The sequence below is a fragment of the Podarcis erhardii genome (genome assembly GCF_964252035.2).
Source record: "Podarcis erhardii genome assembly, chromosome: 1".
Classification (NCBI taxonomy): Eukaryota; Metazoa; Chordata; class Lepidosauria; order Squamata; family Lacertidae; genus Podarcis; species Podarcis erhardii.
This window is the reverse complement of record NC_138497.1, coordinates 102,710,046-102,727,533: the sequence shown is the minus strand read 5'-3', so window position 1 is coordinate 102,727,533 and position 17,488 is coordinate 102,710,046. Positions and strand designations below refer to the sequence as shown.

At 42.6% G+C, this 17,488-nt stretch overlaps 1 long non-coding RNA gene across 1 annotated transcript in view; it reads right to left on the bottom strand.

Moving 5' to 3' along the window:
- Positions 1 to 17,488, bottom strand: part of LOC309348632 — a 54,329-nt gene that overhangs the window by 9,327 nt on the left and 27,514 nt on the right. The window contains exons 4-5 of the long non-coding RNA XR_014159494.1: positions 4,913 to 4,973; positions 2,151 to 2,234 (exon numbers count right to left, since the gene is read on the bottom strand). This is a non-coding gene — a long non-coding RNA (uncharacterized lncRNA). The remainder of the gene's footprint in view (positions 1 to 2,150; positions 2,235 to 4,912; positions 4,974 to 17,488) is intronic.

The following is a 17,488-nucleotide window of genomic DNA, read 5'->3' as shown; positions in this document are numbered from 1 at the left end:
ACAATAGAGAAATTGTTTAAATGTAGAAGTCCGAGTGAACTTTGTCTTTTCCAGCCTCCAAAGAATGTTGAGCCATTTATGGCTATAAATCAGAATTACTTTTAACAGTGATTTTTCTGGCTTGGAGAAAATGGCTACTACTTCTGAGAGAATGAATGGGAACCAATCATCAGTCGTGCATATATGGCTATCTGCACTCGTTTTCAGAGGGACATAGACAGCAAACTGTAGAAATCCAATTAAAATAAGCAACAGCTGGTGTACAGTAACCAGTCAGTATTACCCATTAACTGATTGTCGGAATCCAAATTTACATACAAAGCTGCAACAATTTCCCCATTAATTTCAATGGATAGCTCAGGTGAGCATACACAAGGGATGCATGTACCCAGCTCTCTTATCTATTGAAATTAATGGGAAAGGTCATTTGTGCATCAAAGCACACACTGTTTTTTATTTAGATCAAAGACTGCAAAAGAAAAATGGACTGAGCACATTAATTCAATATGAATTTGGAGTCTGTAATATTATATGATAAATATCTTGGTTACACCGCATCTGTATTATTGCAATGCACTTTGCAAAGGGCTGCCTCAGAAGAGTTTTCAAATCTACAGATGGTTCAGAATGTGGTGGCTAGGCTTCATATAGGAGGAATGTCAGTCCTTTGTTGAACCAGCTGTACCAGCTTCTAATTTCTTTCTGGGCATAATTCAAAGTGCTAGTGATGATCTTTAAAGCCCTAAACCAAGTTATCTGAAGGACCACCTTCTTCCACAAAAGCCTGACCACCTACTGAAATCATCTCTGGAGGCCTTCCCAATGTCCCCCAAGACAGCTTTGTGGTGGTTGTGTACAAGGGAAGCCCATAATAAGCCACCTCTCTAATGGCTTTTGTTAAATTGTCAAAAACCTTTTTTCTTTTTTTTAGGAAGACATTTGGGTTGATGTTTTACTGAACTTATTCCGTCTCTCAGTTTCGAATTGTTTTTATTGCTGCTGTATTCTGTTATTTCCTGTTTTAGGTTTTTCAGTGTCAGATTGCAAGGGATGTTTTAAACTGTTAAATTATTATGTTATCTCTCTTGTCAGCCGCTTTGAAGAGCTCATGGTGGACATATTAAATAAATAAACTTCTGGTTACACCACTTTCTAATCTGATGGGAAAGGCTTTAATGTAGCTCATTATCCCAGAACCACTTCTTTCTTGAATGTAGCAGCTGCAATCCAGCACAGACTTCAGTAGGCTTAAGCAATCCTTGATCTTCCATGCCTTGGTCTTCCACACTTATTTGCAGGATTGTGAACAGTATCTATAGTTCCCAGGCATGACGCCCCCATAATACAGGGACTGGGGAACCTTTGGTCCTCCAGATATTGTTGGACTAAAACTCCCATCATCCCTGACCATTAGCCAAGACAGCTTGGCCTGATGGGAATTGTAGTCCAAAATTTGGAGTGTGACAAGTTCCCTACCCTTGCCACAATATGTAACACTGGCAATCTTAATGTAGGTTAAGTGGAATCACTTCCCCTACTCCCCCATTCAATTATGTGCTTAGTGCAGCAGTACTTAAATTCTCCTTAATTCCCCAAATAATTTTTATTAGCTGCTACATATGTGGAGCAACAACAACAACAAAATCATGCTACTCTTTTCCTGAAATCTATTTGTTATTATTTATAAACACCCTTATCTGTTGCTGCAACACAACCCGGAGACATATGTAGGCAGATACAACACCAAATGTTGAAGATTCTCAAATTATCAGAGCAATCTTTGCATTTGTATACTTCCATCTACTTCGGCAAACCGACCCTCAATCCTCATTTGACTCATCAGGTTACCCGCCTCGCATTAGATCTGGACTGCTATCTATAACGCAATGCTAATATCTTTACACTGTGGAGGTTTGGTATTTCATTGAATATTCCCTTGAAACCACACCTAAGGGGTCATCAAAGAAAGCCAAGCCTCACTTTGCTTTGTATTTAGCAACTGGAGCATGTATTCAAATGAGCCTGGTCCATAGGCACCCAGGCTTAGTTAATCAGCCGTGCAGCTTCCCTGACCTATCATTCCTATTGATATTTCAGAGCTTCAGCTGCGCATCACCCGAGCTTCTCTGCATATCACCGCAATGATTTACCTGCATCCGATGTAAACGAAAGCAAGCAAACAAAAACGCCAGTGCTCAGGGTGGAATTTGCTTCTTTGCTTTTCGCTCGACACACTGCATCGAAAAGAAAGAAAATTTATTGAATCAAATTTAATGACATAATAAATTCTCCCCCTACAGATAACGTGGAGGCTTAATTCACTCCCGCACTTTAAGCCTTTGCCTTCAGCATCGGATGGGTCATTAGTCTGTAATCCAGCAGCTAGCCTGTTTGGAATCTAAACTAAATCAGCAAGTACCATATCAGTAGTTTCTGAAATATGACTGACAGGTCAAGTGTCCTCAAAAAGACTGCCTGGGGCAGTTGAGACTCAGCTAGGGGAACGGCTAGAACAGAAACAGCGATGAATCTGCGAGCACAAACTCACGAAAGACTTCATTCATTCTAACTCACTAAACAGCAGTTCTTTAAGTGATTTGACTTCTATTTTTACTGGTTTTTCCCCAGTAGGTCATGCAACAAAATTGCCTTGCATGTGCCAATAGGCTTAACATACAGATCAGTGGTTTGTAGGTTTTGATTGAGTGGTGGGGCACACACACACACACACACACACACACACACACACACATTCCATCCTATCCCGTTCCTGCCAAGTTTTCTCTGCCAACAGTCTTGACAAAGGTTTTATCATTGAAACTCCTAGGTATCATCAGAGCACTTCAAAAAATGCAACTTGCATAGAATTGTAGAGGTGGAAGAGACCATGAGGGTCATCTAGTCCAACCCTCTGCAATGCAGGAATCTTTTGCCCACCCTGGAGCTCAAGCCCATGACACTGAGATTACGAGTCTCCTGCTCTACCGACTGAGCTATCCTGGCACCATCAAGAGCTGCTAAAAGTTCTGCTTCCCTGGTTTTTTTTACAGTCAAAGCATTATGGATTTGTATTATTATAATTTATGACATTTTTTCACACACTTTCTCCTCAGGGTGGCACATATGATGCTTTCCACCTTTTTGTCCCCACAACAACCCTGTGAGGCAAGTTAAACTGGGTTTCTCTGGTTTTAAATGAACACTCCCTGGCTTTAATCTAGCATTTCGTAACAGCGGCTCTATGAATTCTTGTTTGTTTGTTTGTTTGTTGACAGATTCCATCAGCTTAAAGAGAGCTTGAGGAGGCCCCACATGCAAGCAGACACAAATCTGTGTGCAGAAACAGCCTCATTCCTATCGAGGGATGGCAGTTAATTCTGCGCTAAGTGGAAACAAAAGCGGGAACTTCTGCAGATTTGCATGCACGTTTGCTGCCAGGAATAGGAATCAGGCAAGCAAATCTGATTCATATTCATTATTCAGGGGGAGTGGTGTTAGTCTGCAAATGATTCATCATTAATTATACCCACCCCTTTCCTGACATTTAGTATGAATTGAAATCAATCCGCTTTGTAGTGAAAGGAATGGAGCAGAATTGCGGAATTAACGATGTCACAGATTACGTTAAATTCAGCCAGCAGACAGCAGGACAAACATTGTTTTTGATGGAAGTTGAACTGCAGCAGAACAGAAACAGCACTGGTTCTGATGAATACAGGTTGGAGTGGAAACGGCTGCTTTCTTGCATCGCTATTCCTACCTACAGATTAGGGAATCTCCAGATAGCCCTAACAGGCAGGAATGGAATTGTTCTAAGGCACAGAACCATAGCACAGTGGTAGAGTACGTGCTTTGCAGGGATCCATTGTCAGTCAAAGTAGATACACCTAGGCTCAACAGACCATGGGCTGACTCTTCATAAGGCTAACAGTGTGCTCCTATACTTGTCAAAAGTGATTCCTACCGGGTGGCATACAATTGTGCCTGCCTTCAAACAAATCAGACTTCCACTTTTGCAACAGGGCTTCCCCTTCCACTCCTTCCCCATCCACCCCCCCCAAAAAAATCTACTCTGTGGAACTGGGGAGCCAGCTAGAGCACTGGGGTGGGGGATGGGCAGTGGCGGAGGAAGCTGCTCAGGCAGCATGCCCAGGGGTGGGGCGAGCCACCCATAGGGGCAGGGAAGGGGGGAGGCAGCTGGGGGGGAGGCAGCAGGTGGACCGTTTGGACAGCGCAGATCCTATGCACACCCAAGCCACCACATCTCTCCCAGGAGAGACACGTGGCTCAGGTGTGCTGCAGTCCCCGCCCAGCATTTTGTCACCCTCCTCAGCGGTGACATCCAGGTCCGTCCGCACCCACCACAGCCCCCTTCCTCCACCCCTGGGGATGGGGAAGCCCAGACTGCAGGGGGAGCAGAAGAACCCGAATTGTCCAAGTGGAAGCCCGCTCAGGCAAAGTTAAGTATCAACTGCTGCGTTCAGTGGGGTTCCCACTGTGTGTGTACGTGTGCATAGGATTACAACCTAAGTCTGCTATTCCTGCAATCCTGATTGGTGGAGGATGCCAGATCCTGATGGACCACACAGATTAGGCGCCATGTGCTATGCAGTCTGTATGTCTGCCTTCCTGCTGCTGAGAGTGAAGGAGACACACACACACATGCCAATGCTTATCTGGAATTATGGGGAGGAAATGCACAATTATTGTGCAACCACACCCACCAAAATTGTGTGGAAAGACTAAAAACAAACAAGAGGACTCTTGCTTGAAAAAAAAAGTGAAGGAAGTAGACTTTTGTTTGAGAGGTATTTTCTAAAGTGTGACTTGGCCGACCCTTTTCAAGCGTTATTTTGAATGTTAAAGGCAGCATATAAAAATCCAACTTTTTTTTTTCATTTGGCCTACTTACCTACAACAGCTTTCTTTGCCATTCTTTTAAAATGGGTATTTTTGCAATAGGAGCAGACTGCCTATAAACCAAAAGGCAGATTCATCTAAATCCAAAAGAAAATATATAACAAGTCACAATCCTTGATGTAATACTCCGGAACCCATGTTATTCTCTCTTTACTTAATAAAGATGGAGAGATTTTAAAATCCAGCAGATGTTTCAGGAACTTGGCTCTTAAAATGTGTTTGCTTTCTATAATCAGGCAGCCAACTCAGGTGTTCACTTTCCAAGCATATTGTTATGTTTTCCCTTTTTAAAAGGAAGGGGGAATCCTACCCATAAGAGAGAGGTACTGATTGATGCAAACTGGTGCTGTTTAACCATATGGCTTGCTAAGTTTATGTAATGATACAGCAACATTCTCACCCAGGCCCATCTATGCATACAAACACACACAGAGCTAATTCAAGGTAGCCAGGGAAAATAAATGATTTTCATTTATTTTTAAAACTTTTGTTGAACTATCAAAGATGCCCCGTCACTGCAGATCTATTCTATTTTATCTATCATTGTGTGTCTAGATACTTCTTTGTCCCTCATGAAGTGAGCCTGAAATCACTAACTTGAGATTTGCATTGTAAACGGTATATACAAAAGAGACTTTTATTTTATTTTATTAGGAGGGGAAACTTTGGGGTTGATCTACCATATCAAAGCATATATTTTTGTCTCTTTTCCCAGCTACTTCAGTGATTGTATTGAAGTGAACTAAGGGGGTTAGCTTGAAAGTGGCAAGAAATCCAGTATACCCACATGCACACACAAAATCCCATTTATTGAATTTGAACTTCTCTTTATATTACTTTATCCCTTTTTATGAAACATACCTTTCTATCTTTCTGTAATGTTATACTCAGCAGTGTTGATCACAGCAAGGGGAAAACTGAATGGTCTATAATTCAATCCTGTAGCTTTCACTTAGCGTACAAGTTTGAGTGTGTGTGAGAGAGACAGAATCCAAATGATGATGAGAGGAATCATTGTCATTACATACCACTAGATACAAGCATCATCATTATATACTTTCCTGTTCCATACGTTATGATTTGCTCTAGTGACCTAGGATAGTCTTAAGGAACATCTGCATGGCAGTTCCTAGCCATCTCAAGTGCAATACCGTTAATGGAAAGTTTCCCATGTCTGCTATGCTCCTGTGGTGTAATGGTTAGAGTGTTGGACTAGGACAGGGAGGTTCTGGGTTCAAATCTCAACTCCGCCACAAACCTCACTAGGGAACTATGTATTCTGCCTTAAGCTCCTTGGAGGAAAGATTGGATCTAAAACTAACAAGAAAGGAAGAAAATGGTGGAGTGTAGCAGAAATGGGAAACTGCCCTCCTTTTGCCTTGTTGAAGCTCGGTGTGTTAAAGTTCAATGTTCTGTGAACATCTGTTCTATGGCAACTGATCCTAATGAACTAGGAATTATGCAGTGCACTGCTTTTCTTTTGGGTGGGGCATGTATGAGTGTGTGTGTGTCCCCCCACCTGCACTATACACTAGGCATGAGAGTTGTTAGGAGAGGCTTATTCCCCTCACAGTGACGGTTCCCATAGGGGTTTAACAGCTCACACCTCTTCCCAGGGAATTATGGGAAAGTGTGTTCTCCAATAAATGAGAGCACGTGTTGCGGTGTGGGCCACCGGGCCAGGCCTCTTGTTGCCAGGCAGGTTAATAGTTGTTGCCTGGCATTATGATTGGATAACCGGGTTGCTGGGGCAAATTGTATGTTGCAAATTGGGTGGGCGGGACCATAGTCTTTAAATATTGGTGCACTCTGGTTTCTCTTTCTCTTTGCAGAGTGCATCGGATCACCCGCCCGCCCGCCCTCTTTTCCGGTTGACCTTGCTTTGCCTGTCATGGGGTCGTCTGCCTTGGCGCAGGGGCCTAGTAGGAATTTTGCCATTTGGTGATTGGCTGTGCCATTTGGTTTTTGCCTATTACTCAGCAATTCGTCACAACTTGTAAGGTTGCGGTTAGACATTGGTTATAATATGCTGGTGGTGGAGGGGTCAGGATAGGCTGTGCCTGCCCCTCCAATTGCGCTGAAGGGAATTCCGTTAAAGGAATCCTGGGGCTTGCCACGATTTCGTCCAATCCCTATCATGGGACCAGGGCCATCCAATCCCTGTCATGGGACCAGGGCCGACAAGCTTTCGGGGAGCTGCTGGGGTGAGCGACGTGGGTCCGACGCTTAGCTCAAATGACCACAAAGTTTGACTTTCCCTTCTACTGGCTACCGATCGGACCTAGGGATGTCAGTTCTGTCCCAGGCAGGGGGACAGATAGTCATAACCAATGTCTAAACAACCACTCACTGATTTTGCATTTTAATAAAGTTGTGGCCAAAATAGTGCCCAAAAACCAAAACTAAAATTACGTGTTATGTGTGAAGTTATATGAGGGGTGGCCTGGGGACCTACACATGCAATGGCAGCTCTGTGAAGGGAACAGGGATCTCCTAACAGCTCTTAACACCTTTAATAAATGGCAGTTCCTAGGATTTCCTGGGAAAAGCCATGACCGTTTAAAGTAGTATCATGGTGCTTTAAATTGAATTGAAAGCACTGTCCATATTTTTGGACTCTCCTTGAAGGGAGGTGACCACAGGAGCCAGCTCTTCAAAATTTGCCACACTGCCACCAAGGGGTTTATGAACCGAAACACTGTTGCAGAAGCTTTTCCTCATCTTTCAGCCTTCCATATTCCTGTTTTCCCCTTTCCCCATCAACAAAAGAGAAGAACGAAGGAAAAGAAGGTGCAGCAGCTATAGTCCATTCTCAGTGTTGACATATCACCCTGCTTGTCTTGCTCTCCCTTCATAGGAGCATGGGAAGCTGCCCTTTACAGTCAGACCACCGGCCTATCATTGCACTCATTTGCATTTAAGAAATGTCATTTGAAAAGCCCTGGGGTGTATCCGGGGTGTGTCATGGAAAGGAAGGATGTGCTTGTTTGTTTTGAAGTGGGGGGGGGGGATATTACCTCATGGCCAGTTTCCCTCCCCCTAGACTTTCTGTTCTGCCCCACTGAAGGACAACTTGGCCTGAGGAACTTTAGCATTTGTGAGTATTTCAGAAAGAAGCACCAAAGCCTTATCAAATCTCAACTGGGTCAGACTGATCCCAGTGATAAAAAAAAAAAAATATTATTGCTCATTTCTAACACTGTCTGAAATAATCCCGGATTTCATTTAATCTCTCTTCTGCTGCTAAAAATAACAGGCAGCAGTAAATTCTTAGTTGGGGCATATTGCAAAACGAGTGTTTAATCTCCTACTGTGGGGGGAGGGTATCCTAACATATAGTTGCCTAGCTCAGCTTTGAAGTTGGATTCCCACGGCTTTCTTTAATATTATGCTACATACATGTGCTCTGAATATGCTGCATTTACACCCTAAGCATAATAATAATAATAATAATAATAATAATAATAATAATAATAATAATAAATTAACTTTTAGTTTCTTAATTCTGTTGCCTCCTGGCTTGTAAAGTCATGTGTCAGAGGTAGGGTTGCCAGATTAATCCTCTTATTAAGATCCATCCCTAAGTTGCCATGTACCTAGGCTGGCCTGAAATGAATGCATTTTCACGGTGGTGCAGGAAGGAGTTCAGCTGCCTTTTCACATTGTCTGTTTCTTGTTTGTCTCTGTAGCTCAGTGGCCTGCTTTGCACACAGAAAATCCTAAATTCAGTCCCCTGCTTCTCCAGGTAGACTGAGAAAGACTCTTGCCTGAAATCCTGGAGAATCACTGTCAGTCAGAGAAGATGGACCGGTGATCTGTCTTGGTATAACATCACCTTCAGAGCTAAACAGTGAGCAGATGCAAACCTTCCTATACTGACATGGCTCAAACTCTGTCACTTTTGAACATCTCTTTTTATTCTGTAAACCACCCTGAGATCTTGTGTTGAAGGGCAGTATATAAAATTATTATTATTATTATTATTATTATTATTATTATTATTATTATTATTATTTTCCAGCTCAGTTTAAACACAACAAGCAGCTTGCCTTTTGCAGAAACCTCCCACACCCCACCCTAAAGTAAAAAATAAAATAAAATACAAACACCCTGCAACATTCATTGCCTTTGAAATTTTTGATCTGGCACTAAAAATAACAGGCGCAGTAAAATCTTTGACAATGACACACATGTTACAAGAACTGGTGATAAAAATGACAATCCCCTACCTCAGCACCAAAGAAGGAACAAGGAAGGAAACAACCAATTCCACAAAATGCTTACTTAGTCAAATACATAGGTTGTTGTTTTTTTCTGATGGGATCTCGTGGCACCCTTGCCTGCAGAATGCAACATTCCTTCCTCATTTTGGGGGTGTCTTACTGCTTACAGACTTGCATTTTAAGATCATGGTACAAACAGCAAACAAAAACTTTCTTCCTTTTTTTCTCTAGCTAATGAGTGTTTTAGCTCAGCCATATTTTCTCGCAGGTCAGCTGTAGCTTCTGTCCTTGCTGAGGCCGGATTCTGCAATTTGTTATCCTTTCCTCCCCCTGCCTCTCTTTCTCTTGCTAGTTTGATCATATTTTCTAAAACTACACCGTTTCTCAGACATAAGTGCTCTGTACTTAATCTCTTGTCCTCAAAGGGCATTTCATAATCTCCTGTTGTCTACCACCATATTTTTATTGGAGTCAGGGAATCAAAATGCCTCTGATAATAGAGACTCCTATTACATCATCAAAACTTGTATAAATTCAGGAACCTTGAGAAGAAGAAGAAGAAGAAGAAGAAGAAGAAGAAGAAGAAGAGGAGGAGGAGGAGGAGGAGGAGGAGGAGGAGGAGTAGTAGTTTGGATTTGATATCCCGCTTTATCACTACCCGAAGGAGTCTCAAAGCGGCTAACATTCTCCTTTCCCTTTCTCCCCCACAACAAACACTCTGTTGAGAGCCATGTCTCCTAAAACAAGCCGGTGGGATTGTCATTGGGTGTCCCTTTGTTATACAACAGTAAAATCTCTGATGGGCAAAATGCACTTACACAGAACAAATGCCTCTGTTTTGCTTCCTTTCACTTACAATGATCACATAAATAAATAGCATCTGCCCGACTGAAAGGCTTTTGGGGTTGTTGCTGGGGTTTTTTGTACCACGTTTTCCACACACAACAACTGTGCTCAACATGGCTTGCAACAAAGAGGGCAGCAATGCATCTCCAAATCAACTATCTCAGGAACAATTTCATAATAACCAGAATAATAAAACAGCAACATAATAGCAAATACAGTGGTACCTCGGGTTACATACGCTTCAGGTTACAGACTCCGCTAACCCAGAAATATTACCTTGAGTTAAGAACTTTGCTTCAGGATAAGAACAGAAATTGTGTGGCAGCGGCGCAGTGGCAGGGGAAGGCCCCATTAGCTAAAGTGGTGCTTCAGGTTAAGAACAGTTTCAGATTAAGAACAAACCTCCGGAACGAATTAAGTACTTAACCCGAGGTACCACTATATACCAAAAGGGGAAGGGGAAGCAGCATATCAATGCAACAACATAACATTAACAGAATTACACCTCCTGGAAATAACAAGGGAGGTTGAACAGTTTCACCTTGGCTCTAGAGATACCCCTTCGAAGATCTTGCTCTCAGTCCTTCTCCTGCAGGAAGGCGGGAGCTGAAAACCTTCCTGTGGTGGTTCTCACATGTCGGGAGACTTTCTTGCAGGGTTGGTGACTGCTGACTTGGATAGGATTCCCATACCTTCCAGAGTGCTGAAGGTGCAACTTCTCCTCTGGCACCAAGACTACAAAAAAAGAGCAACCCTTAAACCTATTAAATCTCTCTGGGCCATTTAGTAGCTGTGAAAGACTACTTTTAGGACTGATCTTGAAAGCTCCATTGGAAAAAACACTGATTTATCAATTGCTGGGCACTGTTGTGACAATGGTCCATACGCCTCTAAAGCTGGCATATCATGAGGCTGGTCTGACAAGAGTAAGATGATGAGAACTGCCTAGTGACCAAGGAAGCAAGAAGCCCCAAGGAGCCATACAGTCTGCAGCTGCTTAATTCCCACCAGAATAACTTGATGATGTAACTGCCCCACTACCTTTAACTGCAAGAGACATAAGCGTGCAAGGTGCTGCCCAGAAACAGCCTGCTTCAGCTGCCACTAGGTAACACTGTGGGGTCCTGTCCACTTCTACTTAGCAGAACCTGCCTCTTTACTACAAGCCACCTGGGGCAGGCAGACACCCCTAGAAGTCTCAGACTGTGAAGGCTCGGGCTCTTGGAAGGCCATGAATGTATTTAAAGACTATAATTTATATACCACTTAATACCACAGTTTCTAAGTAGTGAGCAATGGGGAATTCAGGAGGGATGTTGAAGGATGCAGGATGCACACCTGCATGCTGCAGGAACAGGCAAGACAAGGTTAATTTGCTCTTTCTAAACGGCCTTGACCCAGTGTACCTGAAGGCGCGTCTCCACCCCCATCGTTCAGCCCAAACACTAAGATCCAGTGCCGAGGGCCTTCTGGAGGTTCCCTCATTGTGAGAAGTGAGGTTAAAGGGAACCAGACAGAGGGCCTTCTCGGTAGTGGCACCCTGTGGAACACCCTCCCTTCAGTTGTGAAGGAAATAAGCAGCTATCCTATCTTTAAAAGACATCTGAAGGCAGCCCTGTTCAGGGAAGTTTTGAATATTTAATGCTGTATTGTTTTTAACACTTGATTGGGAGCCGCCCAGAGTGGCTGGGGAGACTCAGCCAGATGGGTGGGGTATAAATAATAAATTATTATTATTCTTTCTTTCTTTCTTTCTTTCTTTCTTTCTTTCTTTCTTTCTTTCTTTAATGCAGATTCTATAGACAAACCATGCAATGCATATGAACCCCAGAACATGTCTTGTTCATAGCAAACGTCCACACTGCAGCACAAAATCTGCCTTGCGACTGAATTGACAGAGCTTACTATGTTTCTCCTGAGAGAAATGCTGGTCCTCAGGGGATAGCATACTCCTTCGCCTCCACCAAATTTCCCTTTCTCCCCCCACTCCCCCCACTGCCCGGGCCTACGCTTCACAGAGCTTTCCTGTAAACACAATGTCTAGGTACTTCCTCTTCCCCCAAACATCCTCAGTGAGTGAGAGAGGCTGACAAACACCATGACAGTGCAGTAGTGCCAAGAGCCTGGGTGAAAGTTGGCCCGTAGGTACTTCTGGCATGGTATATCTGTATCTCTTGTCTCTAGTGGCAACCATTTCTCCTCAGAGGGGGAAAAACAGGGCAGAACTAGACTTTATGAGAGTTGGGGGACAGCTGAACTCACCTCTCCGCCCTCCACCACCACTTTCTCGTGATATCCAGTTAAACACAACTAGTGGCATGACAACATTGTGCTGCTGCGTTGCCTAGCTCCCAGTGCCAACAGTCAGCAACGGGAGGAGAGGCACTCACTGTATGATGCGTATCGCTCAGACATTTCAACACCTCCTTTGGCTGCCAGCTTGTTTCTTGGCCCAAGTCAAGATAACAGTGCTAAGCAGTTTGGGTCCAGGAACCTCAAGGGACTGCTTTGCCTACACTCCAGTCTACATCTGAGTCTTTCCTATCTGTTCCCCCATCTTCAGAAGCAAGGCACTTCCTCACAGTTTCAGTGCCACAGTAATAGAATTTCCTCTCAGAGGAGGCTCATCCAGAAGACTCCCTGCCTATCTCTCAACAGGCAGAGAAAGCCTGGCTCTTGAAGAAAGCCCTTTGTGTTATTCTACTACAGCACTGCAGTTTAAATGTATTTTTTTCTGCTACTTTTGTGTGTTTTATGTGGCTTTATTATCGCATAAGGTTTTATTCTCTTCTGAGTTTGTTTGTAAGTCCCCTTAGGGGTATGGGTGGGGAAGAAGAAGAGGAAGAAGAAGAGTTTGGATTAGATATCCCGCTTTATCACTCCCCTTCAGGAGTCTCAAAGCGGCTAACATTCTCCTTTCCCTTCCTCCCCCACAACAAACACTCTGTGAGGTGAGTGGGGCTGAGAGACTTCAAAGAAGTGTGACTGGCCCAAGGTCACCCAGCAGCTGCATGTGGAGGAGCGGAGACACGAACCCGGTTCCCCAGATTACAAGTCTATCGCTCTTAACCACTACACCACACTTTGGCCCTCCAGGTGTTACTGAATTACAGCTCCAAGCACCCTTGACTATGGACCTTGCTGGCTGGGGCTGTTGGGAGTTGTAGTTCAGCAACATCTGGTGCACCACAGCTTCACTCTCTGCCCTAGGGGAACTTTTGGGGCTAAATGTTCAAGTATGACATGCAGCTAATAGATATGTAAATAACAACAGCTCCTTGTTTCTCATAATGTATTGTTCTTTGCTTATAAGCAGTAACATATGAGAGCCAGTGTGGTGTAGCGATTAAGAGCTGGAGATCAGGGTTCAAATCCCCCATGAAGCTTGCTGGGTGAGCTTGGACAAGTCACTGAGTCTCGGCTTAAGCTCCCTCCAGGGTTGTTGTGGAGACTGAATGAGAACAGGGAGAGCTACATATGGACTAAAATGGCGTGTGTCTAGCTGGCCATCCCATCATCTGATTAGATAGGATCATCAGGTGAGGGAGGAAAGGCCAATTTCCAAAATCCAGCTCTCCTGGGGAGCAGGGAAGGCTTGATTTTTTAAAAAAGGTGTGACAGGCCAGAGATTCCCTATGGCTGTCTCAGTAAAAGGGCTGTGGTCAGGGTTGACTTGGGTATCAAACACTTTTCAAAAACCTCCTATACAAAATTAAAATACCACTCGAATATGTATTTGCACTCTACGGTCTTTTCTAAAAGGCCTTTGGCTCCTTTTTTTGCATATATTACTAATTTGAATATGTTTAGGGGCTTTTTTTAGGATTATGCCTGTTAACTGCCTTAAGTCTCTTTATAAAAATAGGTGGGAGAGAACTTTTTAAAAAATCAATAAAATAAACCAAGGACTTCCTGACTCACAGCTCATACGCTTAATTATTACTTGATCCCAGATTTCTGCTGCTGGTATTAATAATATTATTTAAAAAAAAAAAAAAAGCCACACAGTACATTGTTGTAAACAGAGCAAAGCATTAGCCTCTTAGAGAATCCACACTGCGCAGGCTGGATCCTGCCCCTTCCCTCACTCTGTACAAATGCACTTGAGTGCTTTGATTTTCTACTTCTGTCCTCAACACATATTCAAGTGCTGGCTTTCTAAACCATCACAGACACTGGATGGTTTTGAAAACATCTTTGGCAGTTACATTGTGTGGTTTGCCATCGCTTCTGGATCAGTGACCATGACTTCTGTTTTCTCTCCTGCCAGCAAACCCACTACCCATCTAAACCCACCACTCCATCTCTCACTGCACCTTGCAGTCAAGCCCTCAAACCGCCTAGTTTTTCATGTGGTCAGTGTTGCGTCTTCCTTATGCTTCTGAGGCTTTCGTTCCTTTCCATGCGCTGCACTAGGGCATGTTGCCTGTCAAGGCATGGCGCATTAAGCTGGCTGTAAACAAGTAGGATAACTGTTTCTGAAAGCTTTTTCAAAACCTGAACCCTGGATAACTTTCCACCAACGAAGCCATGTGTGCCCCACCCACAGTACGCAGGCACACACTTACTCATTTTGTATATTTTAGAACATCTAGACTGACTTTCTGTCATAAAGCACTCAAGGCAGATTCCAAGTGGAAATTATACATAAACTCACAATCAGCCAGCTGAGAAATATTTAAGGTCCTCTTGTCATATTGCTCTTAACCAGTGCTTTTTTTCTGGGGGGGGGGCGGGACACAGGGGGAGGTAGACCCGTAAACATTTTGTGAATCTTTGTACTTTTGTCCATTTACCGTATTTATTTTTTCCAATCTGAACTATAAAATTTTGATTTTCTTGAGTCAAAATGAGAGTACTTCTAAACATATTTTAGGGAAAAAAAGAACTGCTCTTAACACAGAAAACCTTACCTCCTTAAGCTCTGAATATAAATGCAAGAATTGTTTCTCTCTCTTTTTTGAATCAGGAAAGAACTGCGGCAATTCTCATTTAAGGAAATCAATGTTAAAGAAAAATAAACTTAAAATATTTGCAGCATGTGACATTATCTTGTCCTTTGGGATAGATCCAGCCAGCTGCCTTTTTTCCTGCCATGAGGTATATTTTATTCTGCACCAAATTTTTGTCCATTCAATTTTGGTGTTGAGAAAAAGTAGACCTTTCAGATTGTTTTTCGGGGGGGGGGGTAATTATTAAGAACGCTTGCTTTTTCTAGGTTGTTCATAGCTTCTCTCTCTATCTGCCCCACACTCCTGCTCCAGCACAATTCCCTGTCTTTTTCTTCAACAAATTCATCCCAGCAAATCAGGATTCATACAGTGAATGTGATGCCTTGGAACACTATGTAGCTTGTCAGATATGGAGGATCTGCTGACGTCACTGAGGACAGTTGCTATCAGGAATAGTTCATCAGCTGTCCTTGCCTCCTATCTTAATGCAAGCTCTGTTAAGACTAGAGCTGGAAGTTAAATTAGATTTGGTTCACATTTAAAGGCAAACTTGCAGAATTTACACTTCCTGGAAGACAATGCACACGGAAACAGAATTGTCCTTTGAAATCCGCACTTCTCTGAATTTTGTAATGTGGTTTTCCAGCCAGCTAATGTATACATATGCATATACTAGTGCAAAGTGTGTGCTTGTATAAATTCATATACAGCTGAAGGCAATATACAAAACTGCATTACATATGGAGAAATTCCTCGCAAAAAAAGGTAATTGGGCAAAAGTGTGTACAAAAATTAGGAGAAATATGCACTCAAACGAATTTTCAGGAGCGCGTTAAAAAAAAAAAGACTGGGAAAATGGAAAACGGAGCAAAACCAAAATTGACGTATTCCTATGTGAGACCACTTGGACTTTGCTGCCCCCTTTGGCTCTAGCCTCCAAGTAGTCACAGTAAAAGAAAACAGGAAGAAGCTGCTTCAAGATTGGCCCAGAGCCCATACAGTATTCAAATCTCTTGGGGTGTACCTTGATTGAATCTGTTTGCTCCTGCTTCTAATACCTTTGCCCCGCTCTATCTTGATTCTCGAAAATCCAGTCTGCTCAGTTTACTTGCATGCCTTTAGCTTTACCCGACAGAGCAATTTTCCAGCTTGCCCCTGAACCCGTTCACAAACACACACATGCACACCTGCCCAGGTGCAAGCAATCTTGCACTTAGGTGATGTCTTGTGATTGACAGTTTCCGAAGCTTTAACTTTCTTGCTCATTTATTTGTATTCATTTGGAGCACTGCCAAATGATATGACTCAAAAATCATCCAGTCATCTTAGGATGGGAGACGGTCAGCAATTTTATCTTAGTACTACATTCAGGTACCTTGTGGTATAGCCACTCTGTCAACTATTTTATTTATTTCCTCGCTAAAGTTCAACATTTAATTTCTAACACAGGTTACTTACAGCAATAAAACGTACAACATTTAAAATGACAAGTTGAAAGATACAAATTTTTTAGAGCCATGAATTAGTAGACATATATGTCAGTGACTTTGAAAGTGCCAACTTTTTCATATTTATAGATATATTATTGAAATGTTAAAAAATGAACTGAAGAAAGAGAAGGGAACTAAGAACTACATATAATGAATCAAAGATACTTAACAAGACATGTTCAGACACCTTAGTGCACATCTCTTTTATTGCATTACATTAATCAAATTCTGCGGAAGACATCCATCTCAGAAAAGTGTCACCAGGATATGCTAGGGAAAAAATATTTTTTGGAGGTTGGGGGAGACTGGCCTATCAGCTACATTGTCTTAAATGATTGTCAGCACCACATTACCCAGAAATTAAGACGAAGTACGTCAAGTGCCTCAGAAGACTACCCTGAAGCTAACATTCTGTGGGAAAACATAATTTAATTGGAGCAAGATAATGTGGCCTCGGTCATTTTACTCACAGAGAAAGTATGGTTTGGGGTGTTTCCATCTCACTCCCCCTTGGTATATAGCATTAGTGAGAAATGTGCATAGCTCAATCCATAGAGCTACTTTCAAGAATATTTTTTTATTATTATTAACCGACCAATCACATCAAATCAAACCAAATTACATAAATTCCAAATTACACAGCCGAATTTTAAATTTTTGTTGGGGGTACCCATATTTCAAGTTCCAAAGGGGATCCAATCAACTTCTTGCTTCTTACTGCTGTTTTAATGTCCACAAATCTAACCTTATGATGTTCACAGTACTATCCAGTCCTTTCTTATTGTTTTTCCATATCTCTTGTTGTTATTTTCATATATTTTTCCTTTCTCTTTGTGACCTCTGATAGTCTCCACAAGCTGGTTAGAACAGTTTGTAATCCTGCATGGATATTTTTTTTTTTATCCAGTAGCCATATCCAGACGTTTTCCATATAACATCACTTCCATACATCAAAACAGTCTTAACGTCATTAATCTTCACCAATCTGCCTCCTTTCTTAAAACCTCTGAGGAGATTCACCAGAAATGCAGTCTGAAAACAAGTCCGTTCCTCCTCC